This window comes from Hipposideros armiger, unplaced genomic scaffold (genome assembly GCF_001890085.2).
Source record: "Hipposideros armiger isolate ML-2016 unplaced genomic scaffold, ASM189008v1 scaffold_93, whole genome shotgun sequence".
In the NCBI taxonomy this organism is placed as follows: Eukaryota; Metazoa; Chordata; class Mammalia; order Chiroptera; family Hipposideridae; genus Hipposideros; species Hipposideros armiger.
Window position 1 is genome coordinate 3,035,945 of NW_017731443.1, and position 17,105 is coordinate 3,053,049.

The following is a 17,105-nucleotide window of genomic DNA, read 5'->3' on the forward strand; positions in this document are numbered from 1 at the left end:
GGCGAGGGACAGAGGCGGGGACTCCAGCTCCCCACGCACCTTCGCCCAGGCAGTCACACCTGCAAGGACCCCACTGAGCAGACGTCCCTTGTGGGTCCTCAGGGCAGGGCGCCTGTCTCCCTCCCACTGCCAGCACTAGCCCTGGGCTGTTGGTGCTGAGGAGTCTGGGTTTAGAGGTGTCCCTGCAGCCTCAGACCAGCCCTGCTTTCCCTCCCCGCAGGCCTGAGTTCCTGGCCACACTTCCGTGGGGGACACAGATACCCCTGGCCCAGCCTGACCCAGCACCTCAGCCCCCCAGGACTGCACGCACGGCCTAGCAGCCCCTCCAAATCCTGACCTGAAGGAAACTGTGGGCTGTGACAGCCCATTTGCAGAGCCTGGCCTGGTTAATCTGCTTCATTAAAGGCACTAATTAATTGACTTAATTAAAAGGGTAACCTGGAAGCCAGTAGAACTACCTCCTAATGAGGCACGAGGCTGTGCGGAAGCAGCCCAGAGCTGAAGAGGGAAGCCCCCCTCTACGCCCCAGCATGCCCTTCCTAGGGCCCTGAGCCCCCCCTACCCCCCAGCGTGCCCTTCCTAGGGCCCTGAGCCCCCGAATACCCCAGCGTGCCCTTCCTAGGGCCCTGAGCGCCCCCTGTGCCCCAGCGTGCCCTTCCTAGGGCCCTGAGCCCAGCCTCGGGCTTCCTGCAGTGCCCAGCCAACATCAGCCTGGTGACTGCTGACCCTCTCCGGGCCCCCCACGCTCCTCAGTGGGGCTCAGCATGCTGGTGGGAATCACAAATCCCACATTCACTGCTTGGCTGCAGTTAAGCGCCCAGAATGTAAGCACAGGCCGAAATTAGACCATTAGACAGAGCACAGACAGGTTGTAGCCAACAAAGGTTAACAGGCCCCGAGAGAGCATGGCCTGGCCACACTGCACCTGTACCAAGGGGAGCTGGGGGAGCTTCAGCAGGGGCATTTGGAGCACTGTGGCAGAACTCCACCTGGGCACGGAGCCCCTGGACCACCAGCTTCCATGATCGCGAAGTTCTGGAGTCAGGAGGACTGGGTTTAAATCCCACCTCCACCTCTGGAAGCTGGCGGTTGTGGCAAGCTGCTTTGCCTCTCTGAGACCCCATTCTTTCTTCACAAAACACCTGCCTGGGGTCCCCAGCTCAGCAGGAGAGAGTGCTGGGATGGATTAGCCATGCCTGCCCAGGGCGGCAGGTAAGAAGTTGAGGTCCTTATGCCGCCACTCTGATCCTGCCCGTCCTGCCAGCCTCTGAAGAGGCCAAGTCTCCATGTCAACGTTTCAAATCTTTCCCACAGCTGGAGGGAAACAGTTCTTACAACCCTTCTCATCTTTATAAGGCCTCACAGCTCAAAAAGGTTTTTAACAGACAATACTCATTTGCGCTTCCCGCCATCCTTCAAGATTCGGAGTTGAGCGTCTCCAGTTTAGAATGAAGGCTCGGGGTGGCTTATCCAGAGCCATTCCCTGGCCCTGAGGGTGTTCCTTCTCACTGGAAGGAAGACGGTGAGGACATCCTCCAAGGAGACATTTGCTCTGGTGTGGAGACCCTGCCCGAGATGCCAAACCCTGCCCGAGATATCAGCCAAGTTCATGAGCAGCCCCAACCTTTCATCTGAACAGAAATGGCATAAACACGTAACGATGTTCAGGGACTGAGTGGCCCCAGAATATTTACTCACTGCCCCTCTCACAGTCCCTCCATAAAGGAAAGACAGGACCTAGGGATGGGGTGGGGGTGGCCCCCAGTGTCCAAAGGAGCCCAGTTAGGCCCCAGAGTCCCTGGAGGATGAGCAGGGAGTGAAACCAGAGGCCGTGGGCACTCTGTCCATTATTTTAAGATGAATTAGGGTTTGTGAGGGTGGGAGAGACCCCTGAGGGTCTGAGCCCCAGCCCTGCCCATCGATGGCCTAAGGGCCGTCTGGCCAGCCCACTGTGCAGGGAGGAGATCTCCAACCTCGACCTTCTGTGTCCCAAGAGCCCAGGGAGCCTGAGCCCAAAGAAAAGTGTCTGGGCCCAGGGCCGGTGTACACACAGCCGTCAGCTCCCAGGCCTCTCCCACGCGGAAACTGCATTAGTGGTGGCGTGTGGTCATCTGTCAGACCCGGACAGATTTAGTTTCCACTCAAACAGCTGTTAGCCTGCTCAGCCGTCAGCTCTACCGCCCGCCCAGGAGCCAGAGTGAGGTTCCAGGGAGGGACCACCACGAGGCTGTCACCATGGAAGGTGTCAGTCCAAGCTGCCAGAGTCCTCCACCTCCTCCCCAGTTCCTCCCTGGCTTGCAACCCACCCCGTCACCCACTTGGGCACCTAGAGGGCTGTCAACATTGGTGTTTTCCCAGAGCTGCTTCACCCACAGCGACCAACCCTTTCCCTCCTCTGACGGAGCACCCGTGGTGGGCAAGCTTCTGCCCACACCATCCTATCTTGGCATCCCTGGCCCCATGTTACAGATGAGGAAACTGAGGCCTAGAGAGGTGGCTAGGTGAGTGGCCCGGGGGACTGGAGCCTAGGGCTCTGGGAGCTGCACCCCAAGGGTGGCATCCATGGAGCCAACCCCCACCCAGGGAGGTGGGCCCAGACAGCTGGAGTGCACGGCGGGGGGCATCAGACTGTACCCCTGGCGCGGCTGAGCAAGGAGGATTTGGGAGTGGGGGCTGAGGGGATCGGCAGGGCCAACTACAAGGAGAAGGCCTTGGAGGTGCGACAAGAGCAAGGCTGGGAGTGCGGGAGGCCCGGCTCAGACAACAGCAAAGGAGGGTCAGCCGTATGGGTCAAAACCCTGCTTGGGACCCTGCCCAGGGCCAGTGGCCCCTCTGCACGCTGAGCCACAGCCGTGTCCTCACTCCCTCCTCAATAGGTGTGTGCGGTTTGCCCTGGGGCCCCGAGAGCCTGCCTGTCTTTCCCCTGTTAGAATCCTCAGGTGAAGGGGTGGGGGCCAAGCCACCTGGAACCCAGCACAGTGTGGCCAGAGGGGAACCTGCTCAGTCTGCTGACTGGGTGATGCTGATAACCGCCGCATGGCCTTCACTGTGCCAGGCTTGCACACAGCCCTGTGAGGGGGACTCTCCTCCCCGGGTACCCCCTAGGAACTGAAGCACAGAGGGGCTGTGGGCACAGAAACGTTCACAGCCACATGGTCAGGAAGGAGCAGAGCCAGCACCACTGTGTCCTACCGAGGGCTACATAAGGCTCTGCCCACGGGACGGCGGACACCCCCGGGGCAGCAGGCAGGCCTTGTCCAGCTGCCCTCGGGCGGCCTGCACGGAAGGGCAGGTAGGGAGAGCACTGGCCTCCAAGCGAAGCCCTGGGACTGAGCCCTGGTGGCTGCCTGTCCTCCAGGAGCTGCTTCTCTCCAGGGCTCAGGTCCCCCAGGTGTAAGCGTCCAGGGAGGGAGGCAGCAGGGTTGAGGAGGGGACTGAGAACCTGGCACCTGGCTTCGCTGCAGGGGTCACCTAGGCCCTGGCCAGGAGGCACAGATGATCACCCCCATCATTTCACTAGGCCACTTAGAATGAATATTAATAGCATCGATTATTTCTAATCAGACATCCAAGCCTGGGCTGGCCACTAAGCTCTGAGGGAGGGGGCAGGTGGGGGAGGCCCAGCCCCACCCCAGCAGTGAGGGGGTCTGCAGACAGGATTTCACCTGTGGGCCCCCTAGGAAGGGGCTGCACAGCCTCTGCGCCCATTTCACAGGTGGGCAAGCCCATCCAGCTCAGGCTGAGAAGGCAGGCTCAGCCGCAGGACACGGCTGGTTTGCAGCCTGCCGTGCAGAAGGTCCCTGAGCTGTCTCCCTGGCCCCACCCAAAGCACCTGTCCTTCCCCCAGGACGCACCTCCAGGCAGCGAGGATGGGCTGATGGACGAGGAGACCTAGACTACAGAGGGAATCTGCCCTTGGGAGTGTGGCCTGGGGGCAGATGCCTCAGTTTCCTCATCTGTACCATGAGGATAATAGCACCTCCTTTATGAGGTCCTTGTTAGGATTAGTTAGTTATGCAGTTCCATGCTTAGCTCTGGGCCTGGTGCTCAGAGTTGGTTGGGGCCAGTGGGCCCATGGTCAATCCCCAAGGCTGTGGGACCTGGACCAGTCTCTTTCCCCCTTTCTGTGCCTCAGTTTCTCTGACTACACAATGGGGTTGTAATACATGGTCTCTGAGGGTCCTCCCAGGAGTGACTAGCAGTGGGTGAGATTCAGCCCCGAAATCCCTCAAGCCTGTCGCTGGGACTCTGTCACCTACTCCACCACCCACGGCCTAGGACCTTGTTGCCCCATCCATAAAGTTCAGGCAACCTATGCACCGGCCCCAAAGGGTAAGCCTGAGGAAGGACACAGTGGGGAATATGAGATGCAATCTGCCCATGACCACCCTGTGCCAGGCACTTCTGTCCATTTCTCAGAGTGTCAGTTTCCTTGGCTCTAAAATGGGGTGACAGGGCCATCCTCACCCAGGACTGCAGTTCAAGTCAAGTGAGATGGTTGGGAGCTCTGTGGGGCAGGGCAGGATGGCTCTGCCTCTGCACAGTATAGTGGCCATTTGGGGCCTTGCCTGGTAATGGCAGTACCTGGTGCTTAAGAATGGGCTCTGCTTCCATCAAATATATGGTGATGGAAGGAGAACTGACTCTGGGTGGTGAACACACAATGCAATAGACAGATGATGTATTACAGAACTGTACACTTGAAACCTATGTAACTTGACTAACCGTTGTCACCCCAATAAACTTTAATTTAAACTTTAATTTAAACAAAAAAGAAATGATGAAATCCTAAAAAAAAAAAAAGAGTAGAACCCAGCGTGCCCCTTAGTGTTATGTGATGTGGGGTGAAACTGAGGCTCTAAAATGGGGTGAATAACTGCACCGTCTGTAGGGCTGCTTTGAGGGATCAGTGAGATAATCCACATAAATACCTCTCAGCAGACATATGTCAGGAGTTCCTCGAATGACAGCAGACGCTGTTATTATTGCTGCTGCTGTTGTTATTATTAATTAATGCTCTAGCTTCGACCTCCCCCTGCCCCCCCAGCCTGTGTTGGGCCAGGGACCAGCCCCCTCCATAGTGAGCTGGGAGGGGTAGGTTCCCGGATCCTGGCAACACAGACCATACCCATTCTAGACCATCCAGGGCAGCCCCTTCCCAGGGAGGGCCCCAGCCTCTCACAGACAAGACCCCGGGTCAGGGCAGGGGCAGTGCACTGGCACAAAGGCTGAGTTCTGTCTGTGCCTGAGGTGGGGGCAGCTGCCCACGGAGGGCCCTCCTGCCACAATGAGGCCTTTGAGCAGCTGCTGCAGGAGCCAGGCTCTCCTCGGAGGCCCCCGGCTCTCACAAGCCCTGTCTGTCTGTGAGGCCACCAGGCCAGGCAGGCAGCTGCCGTGGGGGCAGGGCCCACGCCTGTCCTGCTGCTGGGCACACCGTCTCCCCAGCCTCCTCTCACCCGGAGGACATCCGGGCAGGGCAGGCTGCGGGCCTGAGAGCCAGGCAGGGCCTCCAGGGATCTCAGGGAAAGCAGGGCCTACCCCTGTCCCCGCTCCGAAGGGACAGCTCCAGGCCCGACACATAGGATACGGGAAAAGCCTCTCTCCCACCCAGGGCTCTCACGAAGTCACGGAGCTGGGCTGTGCCTCCCTCCATCTCTTAGCTTCAGTTTCCTCACCTGTAAAATGGAGCCTCCAAGTACATCCCTGGGCAACTGCGAAAATCAAATGAGACAGGCATTTAACGCTCCCCTCAGTACCAAGCAGGCAGGAGGGCTCAGGGAATGCTACTGATCACCACCCCATCATTGCTCCTGCCTGGGGCCCGGCTTCATCGCCACCTCCACCTCAGACCTGCTGGGTGACCTTGGCCAGGTGACTGAACCTCCCGGGGTCTTGCTTTCTCCTATAAAATGGGATTTCGCCACCCGCTCCCAGAGCTGCTGTAAAGAGAAAGCTATTGATCAACATGCTTCGGGCTCAGGAAGCCTTGGATGAATGAATGAATCTCAGATTCACTCCACGGTTAAGCAGCACCTCGGGGGCCTGTGGTGAGGGAGGAGGAGGAGTAAAGGCCGGCAGGTGTAAACTGCAGCCACCTACACCTTCATATGTCACTCAAATGAGTGGCCTGGGAGGACAGGAGGCAGGAAGGGTGGGTTCCTCTTCACAGTCAGGGCGAGCTCCACTCCGGAGGGGGCATTCGCCTAATGTGGGGAGTGAGGGTGGTCCTCTGGACACAAGGAACAGCACAGTCGAAGGCTCAGAGGTGTGAGCTGTGTCATCCACAGGCCTAATGGGGGAGGGACTAGAGGAAAGGCTGTTGGGCCAGCCAGGGCCGGACTGGGAAGGTCTGAAACGCCAGGCCAAGGGCCTTGGACTCAAGTTTTCAGGAACTGATGATCTTAGAGCCAGTGAGTGACTTGATTGAACATACGTTCTCTAATGTATCTATGCTGGAGGGGTGGGCATGGGGGGACATCTATGTGGTATCCCATCTGCCTGTCCCATCATTACAGTTTAGAGTGTGGGCCAGTCTGGAGTGTGCGTGAAGGGTTCTTGGGCCAAGCAGAACGGCTGGGGCCTGACCCTCTGCAGCCCCAGTCCCAAAGCTGGCACCGCCTGAGGCTCCCCCGCCCCCCTGGGCGGCCTTGCACCCAGCACAGGGGATACTTTGGGAAACCAGAGCCAGCCGGGGTTCAAATCCCACTCTGCTCCTCCTTTGTGCAAATGACGTCACCTCTCTAAGTCTGTTTCCTCCTCTGTGCAAGGGGGTCATAACCACAGCCGTGCCCCACAGCGCCTCTATGACCATTAAGTTTGACATTTTGAGGCGTCTTCAGAAGGAGACCCCTGCTCCCCCTTCAGGCCATCCTCACCTTAGAAGAGGTCGCTGGCTGGGCACCAAGGGGGAGCTGGGTCTCTGTGGAGCCCCCACCTCTCAGTAATCTCGCTGAGAGGCCAGGGTTGAAATCCCACCCCTGCCACTTAGAAGCTGAGAGACTGACTCCCTGTGCCTCAGTTTCCTCATGTGTAAAAAGGCAGTACTAAGGTTCGCTGCACAGAGATGTTGTGAGCTCTAAATGAGATGATATCCGTGAGACACTCAACGCAAACTGAGAACTTGGTAAATAGGCTAATATTGTTGTTAGCTGTGAATTCCTCCCATCCCCCAGAGAGACCGAGGCCTCTTCCTATTTTATAGCGTCCAGGGGTGCAGGGACTTGAGTAGCCACACAGCTGGAGGCTGCAGGGATGTGGGGGCCCCCAATCACCCCACTCAGCAACTGGTTTCCCCTCCCCACCCCGGAGACCCCAGGAACCATCTCTCAACTCTGCACCCTCAGAGCCCAGCGAGGTTGCCACCACCCCCACTCAAGCCAGAGTCACAACAGCGAGGAACCCCCCACACGCACACAGTCCGCACCAGAGTCAGGCTGAACGAGGCCTCTGAGAGGCCCCCCTAAGCTGTAGGTCTGGACCTGGGGCCTCTGCCCCGACTGTCATCAGAGGATGCAGTCTTCACCTCCCCAAGCCCCTTCCTTCCCTGGCCACAGCCCCCCCAGCTGCACCCCATCTCCTGACTTGGGGGAGGATGGTGTGCCCCCCACTCAAGCTTCCCCAGGAAGGGCCCGCGCTGCAGAGAGCGGCTGAGTAAATAATGACATTTCCCTCTGTCCTGCACTCTGCGCCCCTTTTCCTTCCACAAATAAATTATCAACATGCCCAGGTCCCGGCGGAGTGGAGCATATCGCAGGGAACAATGAAAAAGCTTTTAATAGGATTCCAGGAGCTGCAGCCACTCGCTAATGGAGATTGCTCCGTGACCACAGGCCGCTCATGCCCTCCTGGGCACCTCCCCCCAACCCGCACCACTGCCCAGCTCCTCCTGGGGCACCGGGGCACCAGCGGGGCAGCCAGGCCCAGCTGGGCCACCGCTGACGTCACAAGCAGTGTCTGGGCCTGGAGAGAAGCACTATGCCCCCACCACCCAGACCCACTCTCATCCCGACAGGCCAGACCCACTTGCACCACCCCCACCCCAGGCCGACCCCACCTGGCTCTCCCTCTGGGGCTAAAATGGCACCTCTGCTGTGAGCCTTTCCCTGATACCTCCCCCCACCCCCACTGGAGTTAAATGACGGTCACATGTTGTCAAGGCCAGCGCTGGGGCTGCACACAGTGGGGCCTTAGGGATGTGGGGGCAGGGAGAGGCCCTCCAGGAGGCGGGGCTCTGAGGCCAGAGGAAATTGCTCATGTACCCAGGCAGGTCCCCAGCTCGGGGAAGGGGCATGGCTCAGGGGAAAGCAGGACAGACAGACCTCAGGCCCAAGAGACCTCGGAGTTACCCAGCATCTCTGCACCCCAGTTTCCCATCTTTGAGAGCATTTGTAAGGACCCAGGAGGGGCTGGGACCAGTGTGCCTCGAAGGCAGCCCTTCCTTGGTGGGCAAGTCATTTCACCTGTGCCTGTTTCCTGGGGTAAAATCAGGATAAGAGTGCCCACCTCAGAGGTTGGTTGGGGGATTAATCTAGTTAATACTGCCGGCATGGAGCAAGTGCAATCTGAGTGGGCTACTACTGCGGGACAATCTCCTTATGCGATCCGATGTCTGGGCTGAGGGACCTTGGTCCAGTTACTTTGTTGTGCCTCAGTTTTCTCTTCTGTGAAGTGGGCTGTTATAAAGCCTCAAGGAGACCAGCCCAGGCAGGGTCCTCAGTGTGGCGCTTCATGACATGCAGTGTAGATAGTAAACACTCAGTAACGGCAGCCATCTGACGCCAGTAAAATGGCCTCTCTTCCATCCGGAAGCCTGGCACCCAGGAAGTGCCCAGTAAATACCCATGGGGACTTGCCTGACCTCATCCCATCCTGGGAAAAGGTGACATTTGAGCCCCACACTCTCCGTTTCTACAACTTGGTTCCTAACCTGTGGCTCCTACCAACCCCCAGACCTCACTGCTTCCCAGAGCCCTCAGGGGCTCAGTTCTCCCCAATCCCCCCAGAGTTACACTCCAACCTGTCCCTTATCACAGCTGAGCTCTCTGGAGTCCCCTCCTTTCTCCCATCTGTCCACCCACTACCTGCGTGGTTGCAGACCTCAAGGCCCAGCCTCTGCCCAATGAGGGGCCAGCCAGGATCTCAGCAAATGTCCCGTAAGAGTGCCTGCCAGGAAGGATGAGGTGCTTCCGAGGTCTAGGGGCTAGTGTGTGCAGCCCCTCTACAGGCCCTGAGCTCCTTGGAGCCCCAGGGCAGTCAGCACCCCAGCCCTGCATCTGGGGGAGCCTGTCCTATTTGCCCAAGTGCATTAACTACTGGTTCCCACAGAGCCCTTCCATGGGCACTGTCATATTTAGTCTTCATACTGACCCTGGGACATGTGCTCTGTTGTTCCATTTCATTGATGTGGAGACTGAGGCACAGAGAAGGGAAGTAAGGCATCCAGGGGCATCCAGTTGATAAGTAACAGAGGTAGGATTTGAATCCAAGTCCAGACACCAGAGCCCGGGCACTGTCACCCCACAGCCCGTTGCCTTGCCCTGGGTCCTGACTTCTGAATGGCCCTGGACAAGGCATTCCTCTTCTGTGCCTCCATTTCCCTGCTCTCACAGTGGGAAGAAGGCAAGCCAGGCAGAGCTTGTCCGTCAGAAGCTCCTGGAAGCTGGGGCATGGCACTGCTCAGCCGTCTCAACAGCCCAAGCCTGGGGCGACTCAGGGTTCAGAGTTGCAGAGCCATGGTGCTGCTGGGTCCTTAGGGGCCTTGTGGTCCAAACCCTTGGCCAACAGCCGTGGGGAAACTGAGGTACAGAGAGCTCCATTGTGACTGGAGGGCAGGGGAGTGTGTGTGGTCTGTCTCCCTGAGACAGGTGGGCAGTCTATATGGTGTGCAGCCTCAGTGAGGAGGGAAAGGGCTTCCAAGACCCCCACCGTCCTCCTAGGAGCCCTCTCTCTGCTAGCTCCAGGCAGGAGGCCCTGCTGAGTGCCCGCCTGAGTGCCCCTGACTGCCCCGCTGACTGCCCCGCTCCTCCCCTGGGGTCAGAGGTTTGGCTGCAGGGCTGACAATCGCCAGGCCGCCTTGGTTGGAACAGGGTTTGGGGAAGGGGCTATCACCCCGGCTTCTCATTCTTTGTACCCACCCTCTCCCCAGAGAGGGACCTGGGGAGAACACGTGGGCAACAGATGGCTCTGTCTGGGGGGCAGGACAAGCAGGGGGGCTGCACAGGAAGCGGCCCTGGGTCTGGGTGGGGGCAGCCACTCAAGCCTCTTCTTGGCGGTATCTTGGGGGGCAGGGTGTGAAGTTCATTCACCTCACATCCTGGCTTGGGATGGCTCAGGGAAGGCAAGTTAGGAGAGTTAGGTGTGAGCCTGTGTATGCAGAAGTGTGTGAGCATGTGAGAGGGGTGAGCACGAGGCACATCTGTGTCCCCATCCTGACCTGGCCCTGTCAGGACGCGGACCCTGTAGCCAGCTCCGGGCCTGGCCCATCACAGCAGCTTCTGAGAGTGAGTCTCTTGCCTGCCGCCGAACCTAAGTCCCCTCACTCAGGGCAGGTGCAGCCCCAGCTGGTGGCCCTGAGCCACTGGGTCCACCCTGTGCTCTATGTGGGACGGGTACCCTCAGGACCACGACAGAGTCCCAGGATCCTGGGACTTCGAGCAGCCCAATTACCTGAGCTAGAACCAGGCCTCTCAGGTCTGACCACAGAGGAGTGTGTTGTAAATCAAGGTCATCCCAGAAAAGCTAGCAGGCAGCTGCTGAGTAGGGCCTACAGAGAGCCTTGGTCTGCACTTGATCCAGAACTCAGGAGGGTATTTCCCTTGAGAGCAGCTCAGTCCAGGGCAGCGGTTCTCAACTTTCCTAATGCCGCGACCCCTTAATCCAGTTCCTCATGATGTGGTGACCCCCAACCATAAAATTATTTTCGTTGCTACTCTATAACTGTAATTTTGCTACTGTTATGAATCGTAATGCAAGTATCTTTTTGTTTTCTGATGGTCTTAGGTGACCTCTGTGAAAGGGTCGTTTGACCCCCAAAGGGGTCGCGACCCACAGGTTGAGAACCGCTGGTCCAGGGGATTGCACCCCCTGGAGTCCCAGGTGGCAGGTTGGACCCTCTGCTGCCACCCACACCAGCTGAGGCAGTTGTTCAATCATAGTTTCATCATTCCTTCATCTGTTTATTCACCCTCCATGGCACTGAGCACCTACTGGGTGCCCGCCCCACACCAGGCCTTGGGGAAGCACCAGAGAATAGAGACAGACACGACTTCTGCCCTCAGCCAGACCTCAGTCCCAGCCCTGCCACAACTCAGGACCAGCCAGCCAGGCAGCTCCCCGCCCGCCACCCAGAGTGGCCCTGGATGTGACACACACACACACACACACACACACACACGCAGCCAATGAAAACTGAGCTCTCCCCTCTGCTCCCTCCACCAGGCAGCCCCTGGCAGACCACCCCCTGGAAAGCCCATCCTGGCACCAGTACCCAGCAACATTTTAAGGACCTTTTTCCAGGCAACATTTCCCAGGCGTCATGGGGGGTGAGAAGCAGAGGGCGATGGGGGACGAATCGACAAGAGCAATTTGCTTCTATGGATAAATGCCATCTCTTCTCCAAAGTCAGTCCCCCTTTCTCTCTCTCTCTCTCTCTCTCTCTCTCTTTCTCTCTCTTTCTCTCTCCTGCTAAATCTGTGTAATCTGGTGCCAACAATTAATTCAGGCACAAGGAGGGGAAGGGGAGCAAAAGAACGGCTGCCACAGAGCTGCTTCTCTAGATCTGTGCAGGCAGGAGCACCAGGACGAGCACCTTGGCGACCCCAGTTTTAATCCCAGTTTTAATTAAGTACAAAGCCATCCACGAAACAATCCAGCCACTGCCTCCCAGCCAGGGAGTCCCCTCTCCTGAGCACAGCCTGTAGCACCCGGGCCTCGGCCGCCACCGGTTGCCTGGGTCCTGCACTCTGCCTGGGAGGCAGTGTCCCCTAGTGGTTAGCTGAGCCCCATACAGCTGGGTCCTGGTGCCTCCAGGACGCCCTGCCTTCACTCCCTCTTCCTGCAGCACCACTCACTCTGTCCAGTGCCCCCTCTCCACACTGGGGGACATTCAGAACCAGGAGAGAGTTTCTAAGGAACGCCCTTCCTCACTAGCAGCCCTCTGTCTACACCAGAGCCACTGCCCCCATCACAAACAAGCCCAAACATTCTCCCTCCCACCCCATCAGATGCTGGGTTAGCCTGTCCACGTAGGTGGCTCCACAGCTCTCAGGAACAGGGGACCCCACGCCCTAGGCCCAGGAAGCCCACGCTTCCAAGGGCCCACCCGGGAGGACTGGGCAGATGGTCCTTGAGGCGGGCCCCTGGCTCCATATCCTGAGATACGGAGATGGACAGGCCAGCAGGAACCCAGGGAGACAGACCACAAGCTCTGAACAGACCCACAGTCCAGATGCCTGCAGGTGCTACGTGCCCCCAGCCCCCCATGCTTCTCACACCTGCCAAATGTCTGCACAGACCCCCTTCTGTTGGTTCTGTCCATCAGGCCCCTCGTTCCCGTCCCTCCTCGCCGACTGCTGCCCTGCTTCACGTCCTGGCTGAAGCACCCCGTCCCCAATCCGGTGCCCAACCGGTGCCTGTGTCACCCAATCTCACAGGGCTGTCTTCTCACCTTCAGAGCCCAAGGCTCTGTAGTGGGAGGGGAAGCATCTGATTTCTGTCTGACCCCCACTCCCAATTGTACGCTCCCTGAGGGCAAGCCTTGTGGCTGCTTTCATTCCCCCTTTTTCTCCCAGAGCCCATTTTGCCTGGCCCATAACCTGTGCTCAACACCCAATGAATGAATGACAAACGAACAAATGAAAGAGCAAGAAAGAAGGGCGGAAGGAGAAGACAGAAGAGCCAGGGGTGGTTGGTGGGCAGAGCGCCTCGTGGGCCAGCTCCCCCACCTGCTGAAGCAATGCCTAAGCCCAACGTCCCATCCCCCTTCTCTCCCTTCCCCCACACTCACTGGCCCCAGCTCTCAGGGGTGCGGGGCAGTACACACAAGCCCAACGGTGGGAGTTGCAAAACCCAGGACTGCAGCAAATCTAGCAAACAACTTCCACAAGGTGAGCTGAGGCCCCCAAATGCTGACATCATCTGCAGCGCTGCTGACCCCGGGGAGCGGCTGGGCTCTGGGGGCTGCCCGCGGCATAAACAGGCATCCACCGGCCGCTCAGGCAAACACAGGCCTGCACAAACACTGCCCTTCTGCGTGCAGCCCTCTCTGCTCCAGCTGCTGCTAGGGAATGCCAGGCCGGCTGGGGCGGGGTGGGCGCACACGGCCGGTCTGCTCCCCCATCCCAGCCTTCTCAGAGTGACTGCCCCGTGGCAGAGGACAGAATGCAGCAGCCTTGTGCCCTGACACAAGCCGGAGCAGGCCTGAACTTTATCTCGGGGAGAAGAACCCAGGTTCTGGCAAGGGCGCCCCCGCAAAAAAAACCCACACAGAGGGCTGTGCATCAAGGGCAGTTAGCAGGCCTTAGGCCTGAGCCAGCCCCACCCTCACAGAGCCCTGGCAGCCTCTCCTGATGGTGAGTGCCCTGCGGCCACCCCCACCCACCCCACTGCAGGCACTTAGGACCTCCAGTCACTGCTTCTTGTCCATACACTCACTCAGCCCATCCCAGGAGGGCCCCAAGGGTAAAACCCCCAGCCTCACCCCTGTTTACAATGCCTCAGTCCTGGACAGTCCCGCTGTCCCTGGGGGCCAGGCACTAAAGCTGACACTCCCGGCCAGCAGGCAGGTGAGCTCCCACTGGGAATGGGCTTTGGTGGCTGGGTTGGGGGCCCTTGGCCCAGCATGACCCAGGGGTGGGGAACACAGAGGGCCCACATTGCCAGGCATAAACCGTGCTAGAAGCTTCATAGGCATCATCTGATAGTGGATACTCGCAAGATGGGTGCTGCTGTTACCCCACTTTACGTATGAGGATGTTGTCCTATGACATCCGGTCACTTCCTTGAGGTCAGGAGGCCAGGCAGACACCCTCCCCAGGAACCACAAGACCTAGCACCCTGGGGCAGAAGGGCTGGCCCAGCCAGACCCTCACACAGCCCCAGACAGGTCCACCTCATCCCTGACAGCCTGGGCGGCTGGTATGGCAGCTGCCAGCAGGTCCCCAATTCCCAGAGACACACAGTGTGGCCATTCACACTGCAGGGCAGGGCCTTCACCTGCTCACCGTCTCTCCTGAGCCATCTGCCCCTTCCCCTGGCTGGGGGCAAGCTACCCCCAGAGGCCCACAGCCTGCCAAGCGTTGCTGCACCCAGCACCGAGCTTGCTTCCTCCCTGCTTCTGCCCGCTGCCTCTGCCCTACCTGACTGGGCAGAGGGGGCTGTGCCCAGCAGGCCCCAGGTGCCTCATCCTCCCCTGCACCAGGCCAACCACTTAACAAATGCCACTGCACTGGACCTCTGTGGCCAGTCAGCCTGTTCCAGGCCTGCCTGTGTGTCCCTAGGCACCTGCCGTTCAGGTCCACCTAGAGCTCCAGTCCGGTCTGTCTCTCAGCTCACTTAGAAGCAAGCACACCTTTTGTGCGCTGTCCTGCCCTGCCTTCCCACGCTCAGGGTGCCCACACATCCTCACGGGGTGGAACAGCTGCTGCATCCCCCCAGTGCAGGGAAGGAAGCGGGGTCCCCAGAGGCTGCAGGCCTGGGGTCACCCAGTAGGTGACACAGGCTCAGCCACCAGACCTCAGTCTGCACGGAGCTGAGTCGTTCAGGCTACTGGCCTCCCCATAGAGCAGGTTATATGATGGGAGGGCAGCACCCATCCTCACCGCTGCCTTAGAAACAAGCTGGGTGGACCTCCCAGGGGCTTGCAATGGGAGGTCCCAGAGGAGGCGTGAGGGGGCCACAGGGAAAGTGCCACTGCCGCTCAGGGTCAGCGTCAGGCTGAAGTCCATCCAAAGCCCCTGGCTGGAGGGAACCTGACCCCCCAACCCTCCAAGGCCTCTGCAGTTGTCCTCAGTCCTTGGGGACGGACCCCTTTAGTCCACCTCACCCCATTTTATACTACAGTCCTCAGCGCCACAAACACAGCCTCAGGATGTGGGTATAGTCAACCCCATTTCACCAACAAGGGAAATTGAGGCTCAGAGAGGTGAAGGGACATGCAACCAGTAAGTGGTAGGGCGAGGGCACAGTCCCCGCAGGCTGCGGCAGCCCCAGGCGTGCCTGGCTTGAACTCATGCTGAGGAGGCTTTTTACGGAAGTGTCCAGTCTCTGTCTATATGGGATCCCCAGGCTGGGGAGCACACACACACACACACCCCATCTGCCCGTCTCTCTCCTGCTCTCAAACCTGCCCATGGCAGGCTCTTCAGCCAGGATGTGACAGCCTCTAGGCTCCTCCTGCCCCTCAGACCCACCAGGGCCCCCTCAATGCCCACCCGGCTGGGCAGCAACCCCTCCCGGGCGTGCGCCCTGGCAGCTCAGACCACTTCCATTTTAAACCTCTGAGGAAGCCCTGAACAGTCGCCCACGGAGTCGGCACCAGCTGACAGGTGATGTTTGCGCTTCTCCTCCTGGGGCTGGCAGGAAGAGATGCACTTGGCTTTCACTCCAGAAACCCAAGCCTGGAGCCCCTGAGTGTGGCGATCTTCCTCATGCCTGCTGGGCAAGGAGGGTCATGCCCCAGCCCACATCCCGCTGCTAATGGCATCTTGCATCCTGTGGGGCTCTGTGCCCCCACACAGCCAGCCACCTCCTCAACTCCTAGGCCACCTGGGGAGGGTGCCAGGAGGGTCAGGTCTCCATCCTCCCTGAGGGTGCAGGTGCCAGGGTGGGGCAGGGCTGGACCCGGCATCCACCCACCTCCGTCCCCAGCCTAGGCTTTATTTATTCACATCAGGGCTCCAGCATGGGCTGCAGGGGCCTGGCACACCCCAGCTGGGCTGTATTCTCTTAAAATCACACACCCAGAGAGCCTCGCAGCCCTCAGGAGCCACCGGGAAGCCTGGGGCAGCTCCCTGATGTCGCTGCTCCACAACTTTCTCCTCCTGCGAGAGCTCTCATCAGCCACGGTTCCCTGCAGCTGGGCAACGACACTCCCCAGCCTTCCGCGAGGAGGGGCGTGTGCCTGGCCTCCGGCTCGGGCGGGGGGAAACCCGCTGCCCCGGCCTCCAGCCAGGCAGTCCCACCATTCCAGCGCCAGGTGCACCGCCCCAGCCCCCTGCCCCGCACAGGGCGGACAGTCCACCGCGCGCAAGGAGAGGGAAGTTGGAGGCTGCTTATGGCCCCCTTGAAGTCGTTTTAAAAATAAATCCTCGCTCCAACCGTGACTCACGCGGTTGGTGGGGACCGAAGCGCCGCGCCTGGGCCGGCCGGCTGCCTCTCTCCACGCACCCCAAGCCCTCGGGTTCCTGGGTGCGAAGCTGGAGCCGGAACCAGCCAGCCCAACCTGGCGCCCCTCGCGGGCCGGGCCGCCTTCCCGGGGGCGCAGCGAGGACTCGGGCTGGGGCTCCAGCCGAGTCCCCGCCCTTCCCAGCCTCGGCTGGGGAGATTGGAGCCGCCGGGCGCGCACCCCGCGCCTCCCGGCGGCGGAGCCAGTGCCGCCGGCGCTCGGCTGTCGACTCGGGGCCCCCCCACCCCGGATCCCAAAGGCGGCGTGGTCCCCGCGGCGCTGGGGCAACGCCGGCAGCCTGACCCCGCGGCGCCTCCGTGCTCTCCCAGTCCCCGCCCCGCTGGCCGCGGAGCCCCGTCCCGCTCGAACAGCCCCCGGCCCCCGCCCCGTGCAATCTTTCTTACCTGCGCTGCGGCCGGGAGGCGGGTCTCCTCGGGAAACTTTGCGGCGACGGCTGGAGCCTCAGGGGTTATTCCAAGGAGCGGGCAGGAACCGCAGCCGGAGGGCGCCCAGCGGGGCCCGGGAGAGGAGCCCCCGGCGCGCAGTGGAGCGCGGTGGCGGGCCCGGGGCGAGGGGTGCGCGGCGTCGCATCTGCCCAGCTCGGGAGCCCGGCGGAGCCGCTGGGGGGTGCGCCCGGCGGCCGGGTGCGTGTGCCCGGGTGGGTGCGCTCGGTGGGGCGAGGGCCGGCAGCGGTGCCTGCGCGAGCGGCGGCGGCGAGCAGGGC

The 17,105-nt window shown here is 60.2% G+C and overlaps 2 protein-coding genes across 6 annotated transcripts in view; one reads left to right on the forward strand and one right to left on the reverse strand.

Moving 5' to 3' along the window:
- The window catches only part of FLRT1 (fibronectin leucine rich transmembrane protein 1), a 78,702-nt gene extending 61,617 nt beyond the window's left edge, over positions 1-17,085 (reverse strand). For 2 of the 3 annotated variants that reach the window (XM_019645244.1, XM_019645240.1), the window contains exon 1: positions 16,786-17,085. The gene's annotated coding sequence lies outside the window, so the exon portion shown is untranslated. Of the gene's footprint in view, positions 1-16,324; positions 16,414-16,785 lie in introns of those variants that run through there. The other variant, XM_019645243.1, reaches the window with a different exon arrangement.
- MACROD1 (mono-ADP ribosylhydrolase 1) overlaps positions 1-17,105 on the forward strand; it is a 142,674-nt gene that overhangs the window by 93,641 nt on the left and 31,928 nt on the right. The gene's annotated exons all lie outside the window — the stretch shown is intronic.